The sequence below is a fragment of the Ambystoma mexicanum genome, chromosome 6q (assembly GCF_040938575.1).
Source record: "Ambystoma mexicanum isolate Mex_15411 chromosome 6q, UKY_AmexF1_1, whole genome shotgun sequence".
Classification (NCBI taxonomy): domain Eukaryota; kingdom Metazoa; phylum Chordata; class Amphibia; order Caudata; family Ambystomatidae; genus Ambystoma; species Ambystoma mexicanum.
In genome coordinates, this window is record NC_090937.1 from 90011522 (window position 1) to 90031683 (window position 20162).

General features: G+C 45.4%; 1 protein-coding gene across 1 annotated transcript in view; it reads left to right on the forward strand.

Moving 5' to 3' along the window:
- The window catches only part of LOC138515798 (probable E3 ubiquitin-protein ligase HERC6), a 2700520-nt gene that overhangs the window by 1114411 nt on the left and 1565947 nt on the right, over nt 1-20162 (forward strand). The window lies entirely within an intron of this gene.

Genomic DNA, 20162 nt, shown 5'->3' on the forward strand with positions numbered 1-20162 from the left:
TTAGAAGTCTTTGTAGAAAAGTAGAATCCATGTAGGGCCATAAACTATTTAGGCTTGTGAGAGTGGAAGATGCAAGCAACTCTACAGAGGAGCCAAGACAAGTCTCAACTGAGAACAAGTAAGGCTACACAACAAGAGGTAAGTTCTCTTAGACTGTACAGTACCTTTGATTAGAAGAAATATTGCCAGCTGGCATCTGTTCCTGTGCAGCTCTGCAGATCCTGTTCCTGGGCATCAGTTGTGGGGACAAGAGGGAGGACTTCTGGGGACTCCTGCTCTGTAATAGGATGGTCAGCAACAGCAACTGACAATCTTCAAATCAGTGGCCCTTTGCGGTTTCAGCTCCTGGCGTCTCAAGCAAATAGCACTATGCGGTTCTCGGATACCACTTCAGACTTTCCTCGAATCTGGGGTCCAGCCCTCTGTTGAGGTGGCTCAGGCTTAGTCAGTCCTGCTTCTTGGGAGTCCGAAGGATCTTCCTGGAGCTCAGGTCAGACTTAAAAGCAACGCACTCGATCTGGTGTTCCTCTCCCTGGCACTTCGGTTCCAACAGCAGCAGCCGTGGAAGTACAGCCAGCTTCAAGAGGATGTCCAGACGGGCTTACTTTGGAGTTGATTGGTTCCACCAACTCAAGGGAACAAGTCGTCCTTGCAGGGCTTCTCTAGTCGAGGTGAATTTGGAGCTTCAGCACAGCAGCAGGGCTTCACCGGACAAACCAATGGTCCAGGAGTTGCAGCAGGCGTCTCTACCAAGTTCTTCTTCGGATTCCTTCGTCCAGTGGTCGACTCTGCCTTCCAAGCCAAAAAGCCTTGCCTTTTATGCAGGTTTCTCCTATTCATTCCAGCCTAGCTGTCAATCACAAAGCAGGGTGGCAGTCTTTGCCCGACAGCCAGCTGGCCAATCATCTTTGGGTGCATTCCTGTGAACAAGGGGATTAGGCACAGGGAGTTTTGGCACCTCCCTCACTAACTGCCCCTGCCAGACATACCGGAGCCAGAGGCGGGCTTCACTTGTGAATCCCGCCAAAGACAAAATGAACAAAGGGACCGAACCTGGTTTGGCACGCAGAGTAAATCTCAAGAAGGACCTTTCCAACAAGTAATGGCGAAAAAAGAAGACCGTGGCCATTTTGATAAAATGGGCACCCATGGGTGCTTCACTGCAGCTGCGAACGCAGCCCGCGGTAAAAACACACAACGGTAGTTAAAAGTAAACGACTGCCACCAGCCATTAATTGTAGAAAGGGTAACATAAAAATGTTACATGAGAAACTAGACCAAGGGGATAAGTAGCGCCTTCAGCACCCTATGGTAAGATCGTGTGTGCTGGGTCTAAAAAGTTACATTTGTAAGTAAAGTCAATTTCACTTCACTGCCCTTGGAAACAGTAGTTTATCCAAGAGAAGGTATTTAAAACTTTGGGAAATCTGAAAGACTTCCCTGTGTCACTGCACTGAAGGTGCTGTGTGCCAAAATGTAAAAAGAAGATGCCTATGGAGCTTGTCAGACTCCAAAACCAAAAGAAACACAGAAAATACATTGGATTAAAAGTACAAAGTCCCAAAGTTCAGCAAAAGAGCTGGGTAGTCTCTAAAGTAGAGAGGAATTAACACATTTCTGAGAATTCTCCCTAACACTGGTGCTCCATCGTGTCTCCTCCGCTTTGGCCACCTGTGGTATGCTGGGGGGAGGAGTGATCTCCCTCCTATATTCTGTGCAGGCTTGTGGGTTGTCTGCAGAGGTATATAGTGGTGATTCCTCAAGTGCCCACCACCCTGTGTCTTGAATAATCGATTTCTGCACCGCTTTGTTCCCGGGCGTATCGTGGTGTTCAGCTGCTGTCACCTTCCTGGGTATGGGTGGGACCTCTTCCCTGTGCCCTTGAGCTACCTGGTCACTGTGGTTTATTTGTTCTGTCCTCAACTCTTATGCCCTCGGTCTGTGGTTCAACCTAGGATGCACCCAACTCTCTCTTTAGCCTCCGGCAAGGCCCTCCCACTAGGAAGTCTCTCCACCTCCCAGCTGTTGTCATGGTATGCTCTAATCCTCCGTCTTGCAATATTTGTGTTCATTCCGAGGGGTGAGGCTGTTGCTCAATCATTTTCGTGTGGTTCTGAGTTGAAGAGCCAGGTTTTTAGGAGTTTTTCTGAATTTTATGTGGTCCTTCATAATTCATATTTCTCTCGGGAGGTAGTTTCCAATGTTTGCGGCTAGGCAATAGAATGATCCACCAGGTTTTTTCCTTGTGTACGGTTTAAGTTCCAGGCAGATGTCGTTGCTGGATTTTAGTGTTCTGGTCGGCTGGTAAATGGTGATTTTCTTTTGTAGGAATTCTCCTCCTTGGCCGTGGGTCGCTCTCTGTGTTATGGACATTGTTTTGAATGTGATATGTTTTTTTCACTGGCAGCCAATGTAGCAACTTTCACGCAGGAGCGATGTGGTCTCTTCGTGAGAGTTTGAGGAGGAGTCTGGCTGCTGCAATCTGTATGCTTTGCAGTTTCTTTAGTAGATAATCCGGCATTCCGAGGTATAGGCTGTTGGCGTAGTATATCCTGGATATGAGGGAGATGATGGCTAGTGTTTTGTGCATAAAGGAGAGTGAATGGTAGGATCGTTTTCATCGTGATTCCAATGTTTTTGACTATTTCTGATGGCATGGGCGCTGTTCCTAGTTATGTTGGCCATGGGATGTATTGGTTACTTTCCTGGTTTTTCGATAAGATCATGATTTCTGCCTTGCCCAGGTTGTGTTTGAGGCTCATTGTATTCATCCAATTGTAGAGTTCTTTCAGACAGTCTACTAGTGTTGTGTTCTCCACTTGTACATCTTCGATTGTGTAGATGATTTAGGTGTCGTCTACGTAGTTGTAGCAGGTGTGCCTGGTCCAATAGTTGGTGTATTTCTCCATGTTCGAGTGTTTGTTCATAGACATCAGTTTCTAGAAGTTTTGCCAGATAGGGGATGTTTGATATCTATCTGTAGTTAGAGAGGTCTTCCACATTGCCAGTAGTATCCTTGAGGAGTGGTTTGATGTACGCAGATTTGAAAGACTGCGGTACTCTCCCTGTTAAGAGCAATTGATTGAAGAGGTTTCTTTGGCATTCCAGTTGTGTGCCTTGTGTAAGGATTGATGTATAGATGTCTGGTGGGCAGGGGTCCATTGGTGAGCCTGCTTTATTGCTAAGTTTTACCAGCTTGATGAATCTCTCTACTGATATTTGTGTGAAGCTTTGCAGGTTATTTTGTGGTTCCAGCATAAATATGAAAATCGTACCTGACACCCTGTACACCTAAGAGTGAGTTTTCTTCAGTCCTAACATAGGTGGACTTTAGTAAAACTACCTAACACTTTGCATGCCATCCGTCCACACGAGAGCAACTGCCAGATCCACTCCAAGTTCTTCATTCCTGTCGCCAAGACAGAGAAGCCCGAACCGGGGCCTGCTGCCGCCTCACAGTGGGGACTGTCCTGCTGCATTGGCTTTGTTGCTTAAATGTACAGTCCTGCTCCTAGTTACTTACCTGGAAAATTGCTTTGTTGATCCTGTGCTTCTGGGAGCTGCAGATAGCTGCACCTCGAACCCCACCATGGCCTACCTTGAGCAACAATAGGATGAACAACCCATTGTGCTCTACCTTGCCTTGGGACACTTGTCCCTGGGGCGATCCGGCTAGGGAAACATAATTTCCTTGCCAAAGTCAAACCTGAGTGATACCAATCTCCAAACCTGAAGAGTGTCTGCTGGACTCTGCTCCTTTGATCCATGAACTCTGCTTTCTTGTCTGGACTTCTTCAGCCCTTGGTCACTGGTGCCCCAGTGTCTCCTCTGACTTTGTGAGACTCACCTAAGACAGGGCTGCACTTTCTAAAATAGGCTAAACTGAAGTTGTAAGAAGTTATCAAAGTTTCTATAAGTTTACATATATGTTTCAGGAGGTTTGATTATGTGATTTGTTACCATTATTGCTATTCTGAAGTATCTAACTCTAAATATTGCAACAGTTCTCCTATTGAATTATTGTGTGATAGTACTTACCTGAATTTAATGCTACAAGCTTTAGTCTATATAAATAAATGCTACCTATTTTTTATACAACTCCAGGTGTATAAGAGTTTACTTGAACTAAGTGTATGCTCTGGGTACTGTCTGCCTCACTACATCCCTCCTCCCTGCTAGACTAAGCCTGGCTGCTCGTCCACAGCTACCAAACCTTTGGGTAGTTCAGGCTAAACCTAAGGGGTGTAACCTTGTTCATCCAAGGTGGGCTTTCTGAAGTCTTGTCCCAGAGAGGTCTTTGGCAAGACCCTATAGCAGCATGCCTTAAATAAAAAGTCTGGGCTCAAATGAGATGCCAGTGTATCTCTTTAACGGTCTTGCTGAGTTTTGGGTCCGGTCAACATGCCTAGCTCCTGGAAATCTGCAATAATCTCCCCAATATGCAAAAAAGGGCCAAATGAGTTACCTGAATCCTACATGCAAATTTCTCTTCTTGATTCAACCTTTAAAATTCTGGGAAGAGCGGTTCTGGCGAGACTTGAAACTTGGCAGAAAGACAAAAGGAGTTTTAGAGCACAAACAGTTGGGTTTTCGAGAGGGATTGGATACCAATGAACAGGTTTTAAATCTGTGTTAGTGGAGGTTTCCTAAAGTCCACATGGAGGTCAGACTCTATAAATCTATCCCTTGGTATACAGGTCCCCAACTCTTAGTACAAGCTTTTACTACCCAAAGGATTGGTAGAATGGCAGAGTGTTAGGACAGTTTTTCTGAAGTCCAACTAAGGACTTAGTAAAACCATTCAACTGAGGCAGTACGAGACTCCACCCTTAGTATAAGGCTGTACCGGTGGCATAGACAGAGCAGCCAGGCTTATTTTAGGAGGGGGAGAGGGCTGTAGAATCAGTACAAATGACATTGTAATACAAATGGTCCAAAGAAAGACTGAAACACTATGAATTGTAAAAATAAAAGAAAATGTTTTATTTAAATACATGTATGCCCAGGTAAATCTTGGGGGAAATAAGTACTATAACAGATCATATAAACACATAATAAAAACACACCACTATGCTTGAAGGTGCACAGACCAAAGCATATAACCTTATTTGGAACACCTAACAGGACTTCTAGGGAAGTCAAAACCAATAGTTACTTTAAAAAAAAAAATGTTTTATTGTAATATATAGTTCATACAAACTTTTATCACATTATTTCACAATCCTACCAAAAAGAAAGAAAGAAAAACATAAATCGTTTGTCCAAAAAACAAAACCAGAGAAAAAGAAGAGAAGAAAAGAAAAAAAAGGGTTTTTTTTGTTCAATATTATGACACAATCCTTCTTGTATCCAATACTTATCAGATAGTCATCATAACAAGAGGGTAAACCAGAAAAGGGAGAGGAACAAAACGAGAACAGATCCAAAGAAGCGTTTTACAATATCTTTAAAATTTGGTCCAAATAGTCTATTATTGCACAAGTTAACTTAAAGTTTGTGCTTGTCAGAATCATAAACCACCAATCCTCCATATTTCCATTGAGAGGAGCACATTTACTTAAGAACAGGGACCTCAGAGTTTTTAGTTCCGTACATTCGATGACCAGATGTTTAGATGATTTGATTTCTGTTTTACAGTAATGACACAAGTTGTTACTTTTAGGTTACTTTCAGTAATACCAGAGTAGTAGACCCTATCAGTTGTACTGTGACGGTCAGCAAGGAATCCCATAGTCCTATCAACTGGTCAATATACTTTTCTGATCTAGTGAAACACAGTTACTAGGAACAGTATAAACCTATAACTCTGATTCAGGATAACACAGTTATTCTAGGGGAGTTGGCACCTGGGGTGTAATAGCCAATTACAGTTGCTTTCCATTTCACAGACTAAGGGCAGCAATAACTCTAACCTATTTTAGGATAACACAGTTATACTTAGGGTAAGTAAAACCTATACAATTATTACATAGGCTATAAACTATAAAGCTATAAACTATATTTCTGAGGCTTGTGGAATCTGCTTAGATCACATGCTGTGCATAGGCCGACATCTAGTGGAAGCTGCGGAGTATTACAGTTTGTTTTTCGAAAGTCGAAAATGGGCGTCGACACAGGGCGTGCCAGTAATACTATCCCTAGTGTGACGTCCACTGTACCCATGATCCCTCACGCGTCTAGGATCCCCAGATTGTTTTTTTCCGCCATTCTGGTCGGAAGCACTTCATCGGAGTTCCCTGGCTTTGCCTTATTTTCAACAAAAATTAATTCTAAATTGCCCCGTTTTGTCACCCTTCGTCGATCAACATCTCGACGCCGAACCGGGGAGAAGATCAACGTCGAATACCGACGGATTGGGCCTTGAGGCTTCCGCCTCGGCTCGGGCCTGGGCCGCTGGCCTCGGCCCTACAAGTAGGGAGAGTGGGGGGTGGTACACTTCCACACTCGGCTACCTTATTACCTACATACACTTGCCCGCTGCCCACAGGTGCGTATGGAGGGTACGCCCTTTCAGTTTTGCCCCAAGTGTAATAAAAAATACCCTTGGGTAGATAAGCACGCTACGTGCAATCTTTGCCTACCCAGAGACCACCCCGAGGCGGGTTGCAAGGCCTGTAGTAGGTTTAAGCCCAAAACTCTCAAGGACCGCTCCACCAAGCGTTGGGCCCACCACGCCAAGCTAGCAGCTATGGAGGCGGAGGGTACCTTCAGCGACGGCAGCGACGCCGAACTTTCGGACGGCGAGGGCACAAAGGCGTCGAAAGACAGCCGAACGCACGTCCCCGGCCTCGGAAGGTTGTCCGTCCCGGCGACTATGGGGAAGTCCCCCGGCGACAAAAGCGTTACACATACACACGCTAAACACAAAAAATCCACCCGAGATTCGACGTCGTCGAAACCTCGGAAAGAGGCACAGAAGGAGCGGTCCGAAAGGACGTCCCCTGGGCGCTCCCGGTCGAGGTCGCCGCACGACGTCAGGCAAGCCTCCACACTTGCACATAGTGCCTCGCCCATTAACATCACGGAAGATCACTCGTCCGGAGACGAACACGACTTCCATCACCAGCCTGCACCCCAGGGAAAGGGTACACCACTTGGGAGTAAAGAGGGCCCAGTTTCGAAGGCTACTTCGAAGGACAGGGATTCCACCTCCGATTCTCGACGCCAGGCGTCGAAAGATAAGGGAAATGGCAAACACACTTCCACCCACGGGGCAGGGGGTAAACAACAAAGGAAACAACCCTTGCAATCCTCCACAACAAAAGAACTGACTTCCCCGTTCAAGTCTTCTCAGGGCCTGTCCATAGAAAGTCCCAGCAAGGTCACCCCAAGCTCCAAACTCTGGTCATGCGAGGACATTGACAGAGTAATGTCAAGGATGTCTTCCTTGGCGAATTTTTTCGAAAGACACCCTGAACAACTCCTAGCTTTAAACCCTCAGGAAGATTCTCCCTCAGGGTCAAGGGACCCTATCCCCTCAAATAAAAGACCACGGGTCGAGACACCATTTAGGCCTTTAGACCCTATCGAGGTCCAACCCTATTCTTACCTCTTCCCTACAGACCAAGGAAACTCTTCCCTTATAGAAGGTCAGGAAATTGACACGCCAGAAGATCCTACAGGATCAGATTATTACGGCGAAGATGAAGACGAGGATGAGCCAGAAAATAGCCCTGATATTTTCAGAATGGACTCACCAGTCGAAAGGGAAGCCCCAGTGTCTGATTCCCCAATAGATAATCAGCCCCTCCTGAATGAACTGCTCTTTCGGGCAGCTAACCACTTCCACATAGACACACAAGGTGTCCAGGAAGAAAGGGACTTTGCGGAAGAACTAATAGGGGAAAGGAAGCCAGTAGCCCAAACCATTCCCATCCTAAAATCTGTTCAACGCAGAATAGCACCATCCCTTGTCAACCCAAACCTGACAAGACCGGTAAATCCGAGAGTGGAGAAGCTGTTTAAAGCAGCCCAGTCGGACCCCCTATATATTAGAGGTCAACTTAAGCCAGACTCTCTAGTAGTAACCAACACCCGCAAAAGAGCTGGTACACCTTTATCTTCCTCTGAGGCTCCCCCCGACAAAGAAAGTAAAAAACTTTATGGTTTTGGCAGGAAAGTAGCTTCCACGGCAGCCTACCAAGCCAGAATCGCGAATTCCACCACACTGTTGGCTAGCTACAACTGTCACCAGTGGGAAGAAGTGGCAGCACTAATAGATTCTGCTCCCGAACCCCTTAAAAGCCAGCTAGCTCGCATTTGTGCGGAAGGTAGGAACGTCTCAGGCTGCACTGTAAAAGCAACTCTGGACGCCGCTGACAATGCGGGTAGACTTATAGCAGAGGGGACTGTCATCAAAAGGCATGCTTGGTTGAGGCAGTCGGGATTCAAAGCAGAAACACAAGCTGCGCTCTTAGACAAACCAGTGGAAAGTGATCTCCTGTTTGGGAAGGCAGTCGAGGACGCTCTAAAAAACGCTAAGGAAGAATTCGACACCCTCAAATCCCTTGGCCAGTTAACTACCAAACCACCTAACCAAAGAGGGAATGGCAATTTTCGTCGCCCCCGCGGCCAAAATTCCAATAGAGGAAATAGCTACTCCCACACCCAGGGTACACAGTGGAACACCAGCTCACAACAGTCTACCCAGGCGTATGGTAGGGGTAGTAAAAGAGGACGTGGTAGAGGCAGAGGCAGCCCCAGTAAAGGAGGAGGCACGCCTCCACCAAAGCAGTGACGCTCAGTTCAGGGTCCCTTCCCATGCAACCCCAGTAGGGGGACGAATATCAAGTTTCACCCAGGCATGGGAAGGAATAACATCCGACAGATGGGTGCTGTCAACAGTATCCAATGGGTACTGCATAGAACTACTGCAACGTCCCCTAAACCATCCTCCAAGACAAAAAGTCCACTCTTTACAACATCAGAAGATCCTCCTCGAGGAGATCGCCATTCTGCTAGAAAAGGACGCCATAGAACTCGTCCCGGGACACCAGGTAAACAAGGGTATCTATTCAACTTACTTCCTTGTGCCAAAGAAAGATTTAACAATGCGCCCAGTTTTGGACTTACGGCCTGCCAACAAGTATGTCAAGCCCCAAAAATTCCGTATGACCACACTACAAGAGGTAATCCCACTCCTAAAAAAGGGGGATTACATGGCAACCTTGGATATGAAAGATGCCTATTTTCATATTTCCATGCTCCCGGCGCACAGAAAATACTTGCGCTTCAAGGTGGACAGTCGCCACTACCAATTCAAGGTACTGCCCTTCGGGATAGCTTCAGCACCAAGGGTATTCACCAAGGTACTGGCGGTGGCAGCTGCACACCTACGCAGGGAGGCAATCCCAGTGTACCCTTATCTGGACGACTGGCTCATAACGGGGGAAACCCCAGGAATCTGCAGGTCAAACATTCAGAGGACCATCGACCTCCTCCACGAATTAGGCTTCTCCATCAACGAGAAAAGGTCAAGTCTGGTGCCAAGCACCTCAAAACAGTTTCTTGGAGCTATCCTAGATACTCAGAAAGGATTGACCTTCCCTTCGGAAGAAAGAATTCGGAACATACTTCTGCAAATTCCGCATTATCAGTCAGGTCAACAGATAACAGTACGCAAAGCTATGCGGTTACTGGGCATGATGGCGTCATGCATTTACCTGGTCCCCCACGCGCGTCTGCGCATGCGTCCCATGCAGGAATGGTTGGCGAAACAGTGGTCTCAGGCAAGTGGTCAGTGGGACGATCTAGTGGTCGTTTCGCCAACACTCGTACAGAACCTACACTGGTGGACAAGAGAGAATCTAGCAAAGGGGAAACCCTTTTACGATCCCGAAGTACAGGCAGTGGTGACTACAGATGCATGCCTGACGGGGTGGGGAGCTCACCATCTCCACCACACAGCTCAGGGTCTCTGGTCTCACTCAGTAGCCAAGAACCACATCAATCTGCTAGAGCTTCTGGCAGTATTCCGAGCGCTGCAGGCGTTCGAGCCCCATCTACTAAACTTGTCGGTGCAGATCAGGACGGACAGCACGACAGCCATGTTCTATCTGAACAAGCAAGGAGGGACTCGTTCGCCAAATCTGTCCAAGCTTGCCCAGAAAATATGGATATGGGCACTCAGACGGAACATCTTCCTGTCATCGCAACATGTTCCAGGGGAGCTCAATTCCCTAGCGGATGCTCTAAGCAGAGACTCCCTCCCAGAAGAACACGAATGGGTCCTTCACAAAGACGTAGTAGAAGATCTCTTCTCTCAGTGGGGTTTCCCCACTATAGACCTATTCGCCACAAGCGAAAACAAACAATGCCCAGGATTTGCATCCAGGTTCCCCCAACCGGACTCCCAGGGGAATGCCCTGTGGATGAACTGGTCAGGGATGTTTGCGTACGCTTTCCCACCAACTCCTCTCATCAGGAAGGTGGTGTACAAGATGAACAAGGAATCGATGACGCTCATCCTAGTTGCTCCCATGTGGGCGAGACAACCATGGTTTCCACACCTACGCAGGATGGCGGTGTGCGAGCCCATCAGACTCCCAGCCTGGTACAACCTTCTGTCCCAGCAACAAGGTCAAACAGTGCATCAGGAACCCAACTCTATGAACCTAGCAGCATGGCTCCTGAAGTCATAGAGTTTGGACATCTCAAATTACCACAGAGGTGTATGGACATTCTAAAAGAGTCCAGAAAACCAAATACAAGGCACTGTTACTTTGACAAGTGGAAAAGATTCGTTATCTGGTGCCAGAGTAAACAAATCAACCCGGTTGATTGCACTCCTTCCAACGTTGTAACATACATGCTCCACCTGCTGGATGCAGGGTTGGTTTTTAACTCCCTGAAAGTACACCTGGCAGCCCTCTCAGCCTACACCACATCCCATAATAAGGTTTCGTGGTGGAAAGTACCAGTGGTTAAAGCCTTCATGGAAGGAGTAAAGAGACTTCACCCTCCTATCTCGAACCCACCGCCAGGATGGGATCTCAATGTGGTGCTATCTAAGCTCATGGGCCCCCCCTTCGAACCCATGCATAAAAGTAGTCTCAAACACCTGACTTATAAAACAGCCTTCTTAGTAGCCATTACCTCCATAAGAAGGGTCAGTGAAATTCAGGCTCTGTCAGTGCAGGATCCTTTCTTTACTATCCACAAGGACAAACTGGTTTTACGCACACACCCTAGGTTCTCACCTAAATTCATATCCAAGTTCCACGTAAACCAGTCCATCGAGCTTCCGGCTTTCTTCCAAAACCCACAAAGCTCGGCTGAGGTGAAACTACACACCCTAGATGTGCGTAGGGCGGTCCTATACTATGTAAATAAAACCAGACCGCTAAGGAAAACAGATCAACTGTTTGTCTCCGTAGCTACAGGCAGAGAGGGAGATCGCGTCTCTAAGGGCGCTATCTCAAAGTGGATTATCAACTGTATACAGCTGTGTTACTCTCTTGCTAAGAAGACTCTGCCTTTTACGCCAAGGGCCCACTCTACTAGAGGCATTGGGGCCACTCTGGCTTTCATTGCAAATGTTCCCCTCGACACCATTTGCAAAGCGGCTACTTGGAGCTCTATTCACACTTTTACTCAGCATTACTGCATTGACACTCATTCCAAGACAGATACACAAGTGGGACAAGCGGTTCTAAGACACCTGTTTGCTCATGACCCTTCTCACATCCCACCTCCTTCTTCTGGTACTGCTCGCTAATCTATGCACAGCATGTGATCTAAGCAGATTCCACAAGCCTCAGAAGGGATACATTACTCACCGTAATCGTATTTCTGATGCTTGTATCTGCTTAGATTCACATGCGACCCACCCTTCCTCCCCTCCGAGAGAAGGCGCATGGTTGCTTGTAGTCTTACCTTTCTTTCTATCTGCTTGGAATATCTGTACTCACGCTACTCCTCATGCTACCTCATGTCAGGAAAAACACAATCTGGGGATCCTAGACGCGTGAGGGATCATGGGTACAGTGGACGTCACACTAGGGATAGTATTACTGGCACGCCCTGTGTCGACGCCCATTTTCGACTTTCGAAAAACAAACTGTAATACTCCGCAGCTTCCACTAGATGTCGGCCTATGCACAGCATGTGAATCTAAGCAGATACAAGCATCAGAAATACGATTACGGTGAGTAATGTATCCCATATATATATATATATATATATATATATATATATATATATATATATATATATATATATATATATATATATATATATATATATATATATTATACATATAGATATATATATATAAACTATAAAGCTATAAAATAAGGCAGGTGTAAACCTAAGACTCTTTTTGTGTCTGTCTAAAGCAGACCAGGCAAAGCAAAACCCAGTGTTACACATTATGAATGACTCAAAGTTATTCCAGGTAGGTAAAACCTAATGCAGACTTATTCTGGACAGGCTAACAGCAAGTTGTTAGGGAGAATTATCATTTCTGTGCTAATTCCCTTCAACCTTAGAGACCCCCAGCTCTTTTGCTGGAATTAAGGACTTTTTAATTTAATTAACCCTGGAGTGAGTGAGACCTTTTTCTCACTCTCTCATGTGTTTTGACCTGATTTTGATTTTGTGTTTGCACTATTTTTGGAGTCTGACAAACTCCATAGGCTTCTACTATTTGTATGGTGACACACAGCACCCTCAGTGCAGTGTCACAGAGAATTCCTTTTAGATTTCTCATAAGGTTTTAATACCTTTTCTTGTGTGAACTAGTGTTCCCAAGAATAGAAAAGTGATATTGTACCTCATGCCGAGTTTGCCGGTCTGGAAATAAGGGTGCCAGTAAACTCACTGGCATCCTTGTTTCCAGACCGGCAAACTACGGGTTTGCCTGCCAGAGCCGCTGTGCCCGACAGGTCTGACCCTACCGGGCACATCGTTGCCAGTAGGCAAAGCCGTCACGGAAGCACCAGTGTTAAGGTAAGCCCCCAGGCAAGCAGGGTGGGTTGCTAGTTCGTGAACTCCGAACTCATGGAAGGCCTAACACCTTCCCTTTCCCCAAAAGGAAGGAAGGTCCAGACAGGTAGCAAGTTCAACTGAGGTTTATTACAGCTAAAACACTGTCAGGGATTAGCACGCGGATAGAAGTCCAGGCACTCTCTCAGAACACTAACTCGCAGGCCAGTTTTAGGCAAATCTACATCACAATGACATCACAACCTGGGCCCTTCTCCAGCAAACCTATCGCCACTTGGGATTTGTCCTAGAGTAGTAGTCCCCTTATAGCGGTCCATATAGATGTTAGCTCACTGGTCCTCCCATGTCAGGTATCCGGCCCGGCTCAGGACCCAAAAGTGTTACTTTTACTTTTTTTTTCAGTATGTGGACCCAGTGATTAGTTGGTGGCCCCCACTACCCACCCCTAAGGCCATGAATTGTGATTGGTCGAGCCGCTCGCCCCCAGGCCTGGAACACAAAATGGTTCTCACCTCGGAGTGTACCTGTTCAAGGTAACATGTGCAACTATGTGTCTGCATTATGCCCGTGTGTGAACCATTAACACTATGAGAGTGCTCCTTTCCCATTGTGTAACTTCGGCTCAAGTTGTAACAACTTTTTTGCCAGCCGCTGTCTAGCTTGTGGGATCTCTGCTCTTCTTAGCCGTCAGTTCTTGGCCCGTTGTCGGCTCTACAAGACCACGTGTCCAGAGGCCGCGTTTGTGAGCCTCTGTAGCTCTGAATTAGTTGAATTTAGGAGAATTATTCGGGTCTGCCGCGCCGGTGTTACTTCAGTTCAAGAGGAAGAATATCATCTCTAACAATGCGACCATGGTGAGGGTCCTGTTCCACACATGGCGGTTCTCTGGTTTGCGCTGTATTCAGCTTAGGGTTGCTTTGTGAGCTCGTTGTGGTCTACTGTGACTTCCTGAGCCATAGACTGGCTCCTACTGTACATGCTTTTCCATAGTATCTATAGTTAGTTGGCCTCAGTGTTACTGTCCCTCGAGCAGTACTGTGCTAGATATGGTTATTTGCATTAAACATCTGCAAGCATTCACACAATCTCGTCTTTGCTTCTTGCGGTTTTGGCATTGCTGTGACTACTAATGACAAAATAATAAACGTGCAGGCGACATGTACATGTGGCTGTCCTCTAACTCATAGAACTGTACGATTGTGTTCTTCGTGTATTTTAGTGCGTGATTATGTCCCGGTGTACAGATGGCACGTGTGCTTTGTGTCTAATGCTACTATGTCGTGTTGTCTCTAACGACTAAATGCATTGATTTTTTGCGCTGTAGTCGAGACTATCAATGGAGTTGTCTTTGGTTTCATCCTGCAGGTCTTCGTCCACCGTGCGCAATGTTTGCACTGCCCTTGGGTTGTAAGTTTGGCTGAGAGGGTATTTTTCATTGTACTTGTCCATTGGGGGTGCAGTCATATTGTCTTTGGTTCTTCTTCCGGTTCGAGTGTTTAGTGGGTGGGGAGACAGGACCTGAGTTCGGCCTTCCCTCTTCAGTCCCCCTCTGGTCGACTTGTCGACCACATCATGATAAAACCGTGGATCATCTATCAGCCTCCATATCTTCGTGATGCCTGCAAGGTGCCCATAGTAATTCACATGATTGTCGAACGACCAGTATATGTAGGCGCATCCTCCTTCGGGTTTGCACCAAACCCACTTCCCTTCGTACTTCCTTGGGTTGCGTGGATTGTCCACCTCTATTTCAGCCGGAAAAAAGGTTACATGCTGATATTCTTTCTCTCAGTCTGTCTCTTTCCTTTACAATATCATCCATTGTTCCTTAAATGTTCATATCCATGAGTATTTGCATTTCTATCGCTTCTTCTGCTGTTTTCTTGCATCTTCCTATACATATCTTGATCCCACATAAGGAGGCTGCTCGTAGTGTCAGAGCTCCTACTATCACCTTCAGCCCATCCACCAGCCATGATGGCATCCATGACCAGAGGTATGCTAGCCAGCTTTTGTCCTTCCCCGTTCCACGTGCTTTGTCCTCCATCTTCGCATGCATGTGCGCCAACTGTGTAACTGTATCAGAGAGTTATCTTCATCGTTGGCAGGTATGAATGTGCAATATGAACTCCCAATTATGGCGCATACTTTTCCTTCCATAGCTGTGAGGAGATCCAGAACATTCCTATTTTGGAGAAGTACCAGTCGTATTGCTCTGAGTTCCTCTTGTATAGCGTTGAATCCATTAACAGTTGAGTTTATGGTTACCATCAACTCCCAGCAAGTGATTTGCAACAATTTGGCATTAGTATACAGAGATGCAAAGAACATTTGTGTTCTGCTGAACAGTCTGTGTGATGCTGGTACCTCGCCCAATGCTGCTTCTGACGTGCCTGTGAAGTAATTCACCCATCTTTTCACTCTAGTAAGGTCCTTCTCTGCGTTTGCACTGTCTGTTTTCGCTGACAGTAATGCATCCACTGACCTCTTCTTCCTTTTGCTGCTCTCCATCTTTGGGAAATCATTGAGATTCACATCCTTCTTGGGTACCACAATTGAGGGCATGTTGACTTGTACTAGGGAGCATATTCCTCCCCAGTCAGGTGGCAATTTCTCATATGCTTTGGATCCACATGCCCAATAGAGGTCCATCAGCACAACCTTTCCTGCCCCCATCTCTGGAATAGTTTTAATCCTTTTGCACCCTTTGTTTTCACCAACCTCTTCACCGCCATTGTGTTGATAACACAGGGCTGGGGTCTTCAGGGGAATTATTGGCATTGGCCCAGCTTCATTATCCACCCAGGTCACCAGTGTTGCACTCCTTTCCCATTCCTTCAGGCACGTGTCATTTTCTTCTTGCACCTTGTTCACTGCTGACTTTGTTAGGGCCAGTGCTTTGCTTCCCACCATCCCGTCTTCTCAGCCATTGTTGGTATATACCTGTCCATAGATCAATATTTGTGGTCTTTCCCAGCATCCTGGCTCTCCACCTATTTCCCTTATTCTTGTCCATGGACATGGCAAGTCCTTCAATGTGATCGTCTTGGTGTCCCCCTTGTTTGGTCCGTTAGTTATATACTGCAGCCCTTCATGGTGCTGCCAGTAATTGTTCATCAGTGCTAGTGTCTTTATATAATTAACTTCATAAGGGCAAGTCCCCTTGGACAACTATCTCAACGTTGCTATCTTCCCTTGGAATCTTTCTCGCATCTGGAACATTGCGAGGTACATCAGGCATTGGGCTCTTGCACTGGGTATTTCTGTTGCAACAAACGTTTGGGAGGATCTCAAGGTGTAGGGAATTAAAGAGCAGACATAACAGCTCCCCCCTGTGGTGTCCCTACCCACCTTAAACATATGCTTGTAACACATGTTGTTTGTTAACCGTGCTGTGTCTGTGCGATACGTGTCAACTCCCTTCATGTCTGCATCAACACTGCGCTTACCTCTCCTTACCTTATCAGCAGTGTCTTCTTCACCACCTGTCATAGTAGTTCCTGCTGCTGGGGTTAGGGGACGGTTAGAAGGGGTTGTAGCAACATCATGCATTGCAGAATACAGCTGCCATATGACGACAGTGGCCATTATTCCGGAAGGCTATCAAGAAATACACAATAGTGAGTAAAATGTTTATTTTGTCCATGATAACCACTTACGCTGCTCCGTCCGGCAGCTGATGGGATGATAAAGGTGCCCGCCTAAAAATCGCAATAAAAAAGGCATCAATAGATTAGTACTTGTGAGTACCCTCAAGCTCTGCAAACTAAATAATCATTTAGAGCAAAGGAAAATACTTCTTCCCAAACTCTTTTTATTGATGGATCTCTTAATGTGGGTAGCACAGGGTATGTGCTGAACTGGAGACTTCCAGCCTTTTAAGATGAGTAGCAATACCCTTGAGATGGATGGGGATGCAGATTTTAATCAAACTTCAATAATTCAGACGACACAAATAGTTTGGCAAAAGGTTTGTCTGTTTTAATGTAAATAAGTAAAACAGGCAGTACAACGAACATCAGCAATCGCTCGATACGCAACTCTCAACTCATTTAAGTAAAAACATATTTTTTATAGACCAAATGTGTCACTACTGACGTGAAGACCTGCGTCATTACCAACGTCATCCTACGTGGCAAACTTTTAAAACCTATCGGGAAGCGGGATTGGCTCTAAGTGAACTACTACGTATAGGTGTAATATCTGTATAGAGTAACAGAGAGAAATAATTGGATAGTCAACAACAGGTGGGACAACTAAGCCCTCCCTTCAAAATGGCCACTATGAACATCACTAAATGTACAATGTCCCATTGGTTGCACAACTATAGGACCCCCAACTACGTAGTCTTCTACAATTGGCTGGCTACTACCCTCCTCCGTCAACAACTTTCCACCTTCGTGAGCAGCATGCAGACTTAACAACCAGGTGCGGGTGAGCTTGTCTCGATATCAGCTTCTCACCAATTAAAAGGACACTCCATCATCACCTCAACGTTTCAGTGTCAATTAGTGTCTGAAGTTGGCCTTGAGTTTGTACTCTTCTCCGGGATTTTTTAAGGAGTATGGGTACTATCTGGCTTCCATGCGTAGGTGTGATCTCCTCATGCGTCCAACTTTCTTCCATCACGTGACTGGACACCATGAATTGAGCCTTCTTTGTGTATTTAACTGTATTTTCCAATAGTCCTCTGACGTCTTTGTTTATAATTGACCTTCTTGAACAGGAGCTTCTGTTCTTTCACGTTAATTGTATCTAATGTTAGGCAATTTTAGTTCTGATAAGACCTTGGCTCTTTGGCTCATCCAACTCCTTACCTGAAATGGATTCTGCTTAATTCAATTGCTTTTGTAACTGCAACACTGAATTTGAGGCCTTCCTCGTTGCTCAAGACTGCTATATACGTAGTGGAAACTTCATTCTTTATTCAATCAATATGTATTTATGAGGTATATATGTATATGTTGGCGCTTGCCGCAATCTATTTTCAATAAGCCTTTGGCTAGCTTCATGATTGCTTTGCTGCTTGCGTTACATTGCTTCTGTACATGTTTAAACTAACTAAATATCTTTATCACGTTTGTGGCATAAGTTTCTTCATCTTGATCTCAAAATGTCACTTATCCTTAGTACTTCTTCATTCTTCATAAATAGTCTGCCTCTCTGGTCTGATTATCTTCTATCTGTGGAATCGATTCAGTTTCGTATGACGTCACCATTCATCCTGGTCGTTCAGTTTCTTTGTTTCATCAGGAATCGTATTTAAATGACCATCATATTGGATGTAGGTATGGTTTCCTTAGTGGATACTTCATTTCTCATATTCTCTTAGGCATAGGCATTCTTATGGGTACTGCACAGAGTCATGTCATTGCTCTTCTTCTTGCCTTCTGATTGGTGTATTATATGTCACATACTTTGGTTCATATTTCTCAGGTAATGTAGGAGGGGTAGGTGGAGTAGCGTTACTTGGCTTCTCCTCTACACTCCCCCCTCTGGCCGATTTATCGACCACTCTCACATCTTCTCCCATATCCAGACATCCTAGTCTGAAAAAGTGCCTCTTGGAGGCCCATATTTCTATGACTCCCTTCAGGCATCCAGCTGACTTCACATGCTCCTCTTTGTTCCATGTCATGAGCGTGCACTGTCCACTTGGACTGTAGTAGATCCATCTTCCCACGTATGTCCTGCGGTCCTTTGGATACAGGAACTTCGTTCCGTCGTATGCATGGATGCTAGACTTCACAAAGTCTCTGATCTCTTCATCAGTCATGTCTTTAGGCTTCCATTCTGGTTCAACATCGATCATGATCTTCATTCCTATGGCTTTCTTTGCTGTCTTCTTACACTGCGAGATTATTATCTTGATCACACAGAATACAAGCATCACTAACAATAGCAACGCTCCAAGAAATTTGAACATATCTGCCATCCATTGTGGAACCCATGAGAAGAGATTTCCAAACCAGTTGTCATCAGCAATGTCGTCTACCTCTTCTATCATTTGACCATGGAGTTTCGTCAACATGTCTATGGCCTCTGTTAAAGTTCTATTTTCGTCATCGTGAGAAGGTATAAAAGTGCAACATGATTCTCCAATTTTAGCACAAACACCTCCATCCATGGCTGTAATCATGTCCAGGACATATCTGTTCTGGAGAGCCATTTGTCTTATGGCTCTCAGTTCTTCTCTGATAGCATTGAATCCTTTTATAGTTGTGTTAATTGTCTGCAGCAATTCCCATCTGGTGATTTGTAACCACTATGTATTTGCTCCGACCTGGATTCTTGGCATAAAGATCATTGTGAACACTGATAAGGTCTGGCTGAACAGCCTGTGTTCATATGGAATGGCATCAAAGACTTTTATTGATTTAGCAGAGAAATAATTTGCTCTCTTTGTTCAATTTATCAGCTCCACAGATCTCCTCCTCCTTAGATGAGCATCTGCTTTTGGAAAACTGTCAATGTTCAGGTCACATTTAGGAATCACCAATGCAGGAACATGGACATTCACTATTGTGCAAATTCATCCCCAGTCTTTAAGCTGTCTGATGTAGGCTTTTGATCCACAAGCCCAATAATGATCCATTATTACTGTGGTTCCATGCATCATTCCTGTTGCATCGAATATTCGTCCACAGTTCTGATCTTCCCCCATTTTTCTTGTATCATTGTTCCAGAAGCAAAACTTAGAACTTTCTAATGGTGCTATCTGCAATGGTCCTCCCCTGTCTTCGACCCATGTCAGAAGTTTAGCAAGTCTGGGCCACAATGGCTTGCATAACATTTGTGCATTCTCAATTGTTTCTTTATAGTATCCAATGATCATCCATGCTCTGCAGATCACCACTCCTTTTTCCCATCTGTCTGGTGATAATACTGTTCCCCGAATTTGTATTTGTCCTCTGTTCTTCCATCTGCGAGCTTCTTCTGCAGTTTTTCCTTTGACATCAAGTTTTTTGTTCATTTCTCTTATGATTTCTGCTCCTTTTACTCCAGGTTTCTCATATCTAATCCCGTGATTTCTCGTCTTTGCATTGTTTCTTGTCTTTATATCTTGTATGTAGTCATCTTCATCTGGATCTGTCTTTTCAGTTGCCCATTTAAGAGAAGCATCGCTTCCCATAAATTGACCTCTTGTCTGACAAAGTGCTATGTGCGATAGGCAATGTGCTGTCTGGACATCAATTTCAATTGCTATGAAGATTTTT